Source organism: Procambarus clarkii, chromosome 27 (assembly GCF_040958095.1).
Source record: "Procambarus clarkii isolate CNS0578487 chromosome 27, FALCON_Pclarkii_2.0, whole genome shotgun sequence".
Classification (NCBI taxonomy): Eukaryota; Metazoa; Arthropoda; class Malacostraca; order Decapoda; family Cambaridae; genus Procambarus; species Procambarus clarkii.
In genome coordinates, this window is record NC_091176.1 from 21140681 (window position 1) to 21147614 (window position 6934).

Genomic DNA, 6934 nt, shown 5'->3' on the forward strand with positions numbered 1-6934 from the left:
GGTAGCAATCTTTAACAACAACATCACGGAATAGGTTCACGCGAGCGACTGCAGCCTCATGCCCCGAACTGGCCACACCGGAAACATGTTCGTGGTTGCCGGGCGTAGTACACCCGAATGTAGAACCCCAGGAGCCTTACAGAGGACGGAATGTCCGACCTCAGGCGCATCCCCAGGGTACAAATGTTCGTCCGCAAACCCCTGAACTTCTCTGAGGAAAGCATATGCAGCCGCACACTGATAATAGTGCCAAATTGCCCGAAGTTAATTGCCCTGTAACGCCGCAGCCAATCCTCTGGAAACTCCAAGGGCGCCCGATGAGCACTAACATACGTAAGAGCACCCCTACGATCCGAAATCGACAAAGCGCCAGCACAATCCGGCAGTGGTAAGGATCGCCTCTCATAGAATCTATAAGTACAAGGGAGATAACCTATATGAACGATATCTAAAGAATGTTTGGACGAGTCTCTAAGGTAACTAAAGCAGCACTTAACATTGTAGTCATAATTTATATTCGTGTATGTCCTGTTTCGTGTTCGACTGAGTCAGTGGGTAACTAAGGAGAAAGTCTCAGCTTTAGGAATAATATATATTTTTAAATGAATATGGTTGACATCGACATTCATCAATATGAACCGACGACACACTATATTCTTATTAGGGAGGTGGGTGACCATATGGTTGGTTGCCTCTTTTGAGTATTTTGAACTATAAATGTTTAAATAAGGGGTTGATTATAATGTTAAATATTATTTTTTGGTTAAATATAACACCTCTGATATATTTTTTTTTGTTGCATACATGATATACAAGACACGTCTGGCAAATATTACCCAAAATTTGATATGAGTCATCTCGAACACTTATGTGTACTGTATTGTACACATTAAAGCGAATGTATGGTGGGGTAGGGGGGGGGGGTGGCCACCCAAGAGAACGGTGCATACTTGCTATATTTATTGTATAATAGTTCATAACCACAGTTGTGCCACATGTACGAAGTACACTATGGTATTGACAGTTGTTGACTGTCTTGTTTACTAATATTAACACGTGGATCATCATGGTCATTGATGAATCAAGTTTATCGCTCAACACTAAACGGTTCAGTCGCTCATGCGATTGCGTGATTCAATGACAATATCATGGTATTTAGTTATCTTTATTTTCTGAAATTTCTCAGTAACAAATGCAGCTTACCAGCCATCTAACCATGGGAAATTATAGAATAATAACTTTCAGAGCAATAGGTATTTCTTCTCTTGTATAATTAATGATCAGAGTGCCGTCCTCGGCATACGCTTGTGCTTCAGAGCAAGGGGTCGCTGAAGCAGACATACCACAACAAGGGAGCCAAGCGCGCCTCGCTGTGTCACGTACCTGAAAAACGTTTTTTTTTTCTTCTGACAATATTTTCCAGGCCATTTTCATGACTCCCAGCATCACCTACCTCGCCTCAGTGCCTAACTACTCACAGTAGCTGACTCTACATAGAACCTACCTCCCCACGGTGTCAGATTTCCTACAGCTCCTGGCACCCAGCAAAATTTAAAATGCGACTGAGCTCGGGTTCGTTTCAACTAGCAGTAAATAGGCTCCTATGAATTAGGCACCTGTAAATTAGGCACCTGTGAATTAGGCACCTGATATGATTCGCAAGTTGAGGGAAATCAGTCGGTCGTCAAGGTCTCTAAGAATTATCTTGATTAGCCTCACAATGGGAAAACATATTAGTCATTACAACAGTAAGTAACCAACAGCAGCGGGCTCCCCTATATTATCTAAGCCCCCAAACCAGCAGATTCTTCACAGCATCATGCTCTCAATAGCAACTGGTTCCCGAAATCTTGTGCCTCTGGCTGGTGTTCCTCTTCGTAATCTCTCTTTCCATTCTTATCCAGCCAAAACCGATTGAGTCTTCCTCGCCATCCTTGGTTCTCCAATTCCCTAAACTTTTTCATTCGATTTCCACCACATCTCTCCCACCCATCTCCCACATCTCCCTGCCCACCCACACCGCCCACATGCTCCCTCCCACTCCCATGGTCCCTCCACTGATGCTCGCCTCGCCTGGAATTGAGCGTCAACTCGAAGCTATTTCAATTTTCATTCTTCACCTTCGCTGCCCGACTGACCCACAAGCGTAATTTTCCGCCCCTGGAAGGACAGGAACGTCGCACCCAACTCTCACCAGTCCGTGGACAGAGAAAGATTTCCAGAGCTATATATATATATATATATATATATATATATATATATATATATATATATATATATATAAATATATATATATATATATATATATATATATATATATATATATATATATATATATATATATATATATATATATATATATATATATGTTTCATTGAATATGACCGCATATTCTGTATTTATTATTTTCTGGTTTAGGGCTTCTATCCCTGATAGAAACCTGATAATATTCTACAAAACCAAGAAGACTTCCGAACTCCTTATCAAAAACAGCCCGAAGCCGACGGAGAACCCTCTACAGCAGTCAAGCGTTGTATACATGTACACTTGCCCCCACGAAGGATGTAACCTTCAATGTAAGTACATAGGTATGACGTCGACCAAGCTGACGAGGCGTTTGACATGCCATCTTCAATCTGGTGCCCCTAGGAATCACATGAGACAAGCCCATGACATTACTCTAACAAGAGAAATGTTGAACAAGAATACTTGCATAATAGACAAAACCCAAGATTCAAGAAGATTACAAATTCTTGAGGCAATTCACATAAGAATAGAGCGACCTACCATGAACACCCAAATCACGGAACTATTTACTCTACCCACCATGAGAGTAAGGACAAGACAAGAACATATCGATGCCAACACAGAAGACAATGTCCAACATAACAGGCCAATTACACTGGATTAATCTTTGTGTTTAGATAGGAGATGCCTCGTATGGGCCAATAAGCCTTCTGCAGCCCCTATGTTTATCCCTTATGTATCCCCCCATGTTTTCACCTTCATTGTATTATCACCTGACCTAATGCGGGTATAAAATCAACTAGTATTGTAAGATCTGTTCACTTGAGAATGAACCATGGAGGTTCGAAACGTCGTGCAAATTATACAAATAAGTGTAATACACTCTATAGTAAATCACTTCTTTTCTTCACCTTAAAAGTACAAAAATGAGTTTTGGAGAACTCCTATTTCAATTAAGCCCTGATGCTAAGAAAATAGTTAGAGGGATAGAAGCCCTAAACCAGAAAATTATAAATACAGAATATGCGGTCATATTCAATGAAACATGTTTGAAAGAAAACCTGCTGCCAGTATACACCAATATATATATATATATATATATATATATATATATATATATATATATATATATATATATATATATATATATATATATATATATATTGTGACGGTAACGCGTTGGTGTTCAACTGTTTCAAAAGCTAGGGGTATGGCCTCGTCACATATAGAAACAAAAAGAGAAAATCTGGAACTTCGTCTATGGTAAGGTAATGGGAAGACACACAAAACACAAGTAAATTTAACAATGAGATTTTAATTACGTTAGAAAAGCAAAACATGAATAAAATGGGCATACAAATTGGAACATAAAATCAATCAATCAAAATAATAAGAATAATCAAATGACAAAATGAAAAGTTACGTTAAGACAAGTGAGTAATAACAAGTGAACAATATACAATCAGATAATAGGTGCAGGAATATTGGCTTTAAGCTGCCACCTCTCTTAGTACACGTAAGCCAGAGCTTAGTCTACCAACGAGACGTGTTAACTTGTTGAAAGCACTGGATATTCTGAGGTCTGTAGGTCGTGTGGCCCCAGACATCAGGTAGTGTGGCGGGTGGAGGGCAGGTGCAACTGGACACGCAGCCAATCAGCGATGAGCAGGCGACGGACAGGTAGTTTGGTGATTCGAGTGGCGGGGGGAGCAGGTGTTCCTGGTGCTGCATACGTTTGCTCTCTGGCAAACCTTGGTGTTGTATTTGTTGGATATTTCTTCCATATTAGTTGTATAGGGATATATAGCGACGAACTTTGGAGGGAAGAGCAGGCTCAATCTCTTGAAGGAGATTATCGTCACAATATATATATATATATATATATATATATATATATATATATATATATATATAACTGAAAACTCACACCCCCAAAATTGACTCGAACCTATACTGCCAGGAGTACTCTGCTGGCGTACAGGATCTCTTAACCGCTCGACCAACACGACCGGACGAAAGAGGATGGTAGCCGAGGCTATTTCCGTCCCCACGCCGCTCGGTTGGTAATCTTGGGCATGGTATTTTATCAAATCTCCTTATTCTCTGGGGCACACGTGAGGAACACAAATGCCAACAAGCCTGAATGGTTATTCGCATTTGTGTTCCTCACGTGTGCCCCAAAGAATGAAATGATTTGATAAAATACCGTGCCAAAGATTACCATCAGAGTGCCGGCGGGAGGATGGGAATTAGCCTCAGCTACCATCCTCTTTTGTCTGGTCGTGTTGGTCGAGTGGTTAAGGTGTCCTGTACGCCAGATGCAGAGTGCTCCTGGCAGTATGGGTTCGAGTCACTACTGGGGTTTGAGTTTTCAGTTATATATATATATAATGTATATATATATATATATATATATATATATATATATATATATATATATATATATATATATATATATATATATATATATACGCATGTATTGTGTAACAGTTTACAGAAAAACCCACTCACATAACAATCACTGTTCGAAGACCTCATCCAGTTTTGCAGAGGTAGGGTGCGTGCCCATGATACCGATTTCCTCTCTGGATAGCGACGCTGAGGCGCTGGAACAGAAATCCGGTCAATTTTGAGTCTCTAGTTTGCCTAATAAGCTCCTCACACACCTATAGGAACTTAAGTGCACGTTTCCCCTGGGCGCCCAGGGTCTGAAAGCTTGAAGGCCCGAATCTGTAACAACGTTTCAGGTCCCGGGCTTATTAGTTTTGTGGGTCTCCGTGAAGGTGGCCACCCCACCTCCCTCTGCTGTACTGTGAAGTAGATAAGTATCAGCCAACTTAGACGCACACATGTAGTCCCACACGACCTGTTTACCATCCCTCCATGGCTGCAGGGTGACTCCAACTGGGCTTTTGTGACTGGTCAGAACTGCACAAATGATGTTCCCTTTGTGCCGGACACCTAGCTGTAGCCAACCTTTTCTTGATGTTATTGACAGCTTAATGTCTAGTAATACTTCCTTGTGACATACGACAGATGAGACCATGGCTATCGTATTGGTCTGCCGACGCATAGCCTCAAATACACCGGTGTTCGGTGGAGATAGGGGCGGCAAGACGCAGAGCAATACCAATACTTAGGTCCCGATGGTCCAGGCAGGTTCTAAATATTATGAGAGAACAGTGAAATAGCGCACTAATCCATGAAATGATAGCGCACTATTTAGAAAACTCAAGGTATGTTGACTGAATATTTCTGTCCCAAGCTGGCACTCTCTTCAACAGTGAGCAACAATGATAAACTGATATGATATTAAGTCGCGTGACCATTGTATTTTGTTCGCTGGGGGCTATAACGTTGAAAATACGGCGTATTATTTGAAGGGGACTGGTCGTACAGGAGAGTACCAGAATGATTTTTAGACTGAACAAATATATCAGATGTTTGCCTTCTTCTTGATGATCGTTGGGTCTAGTCTCTGTCCCTATTGCAGTGTTTTATTTTCTCATACAATCAATTCCTCTATTAAATGTTATTGATATATTTATAGTGCCTATAAACCGCAAATTCAAGATTGAGATATTATAAGTAAATGTGATTAACATGGGTTTGGTTCTAAATAAATTATTTATAACAAGCTCATAATATTTATTGACTTTCATTGTTTCTTTAAATATTAAACTTTTACCACTTATGTAGGGAAACAAAACACTCCTTTAAACAAAAATTCAATAATAACCTCGTTAATAGAAACAAAAATTTAGGGCACTTTTCCTTAATTTGGCTTAACAGTACACTAATAAGCCCTAACAAACTCTTTTTCTCACCTATTTGGATAATAAATTATTGAACAATGCCTTGATCAACGAGATGTTCAACTCTTGGGAATAATGACGGTTGTGTTAATGAACTTACAGCCAAGCCACAGTTGTACAACACCATAATGCATAATCCGGCCTCCTCCCGCACCTTGTGTGGGGGATATTATTCAGGCTTTACATTTGGATAGTACTATTCACGGTTTAATATTCTGGTATATATATCATCACGTACGGTTGCATGAGTTTGTGCCTGTGATGGAGAGAAAGAGAGAGACAAATAGAGAGGCGAAGAGTGAGAGAAGGAAAGAAAGAAAGAGAGCGGCAGTCCAGTATTTTTAACCACCGTTAATCTGCCTTAAAAGGTCACTCTACAGGTGACCTCGTTGAACTTTTCTCAAAACCATCAACTTATCAGAGAAGAATCATATTTAGACAGACTCGCATCAAGAAGAGGTTTTCTTAACAAACACATGCTACAGAAAAAATCAGTTGAGAAATAAAGCTCTGCTTCGCATAGTAAAAGAGTGATTAATAATGCGTTATATATACAGCTGAATAATAGTTATTTAATATATACAAGTCCTTGGAACAGGAATTCAAAACAGATGAAGTTAGTGAACGACTCGCATAGTTCCTTGTAGATCAAAGAGAGCGGATCTGTACCTCAAACCTCAGTTCGATGTCCGAGCAAGGAGATACAGCTGGGTACATTTCCTACACCTGATGTCTCTATTCACCTGGTAGTAAATAGGTTTCTGGGAGTAAGGATTATGTTCTAAGTGCCAACCTTAATAAGACTGTCGTTGGAGAAATTGATAAGGATACTGAAGTGAAAGTGAAACAAAACACACACACATCCTTCAAAA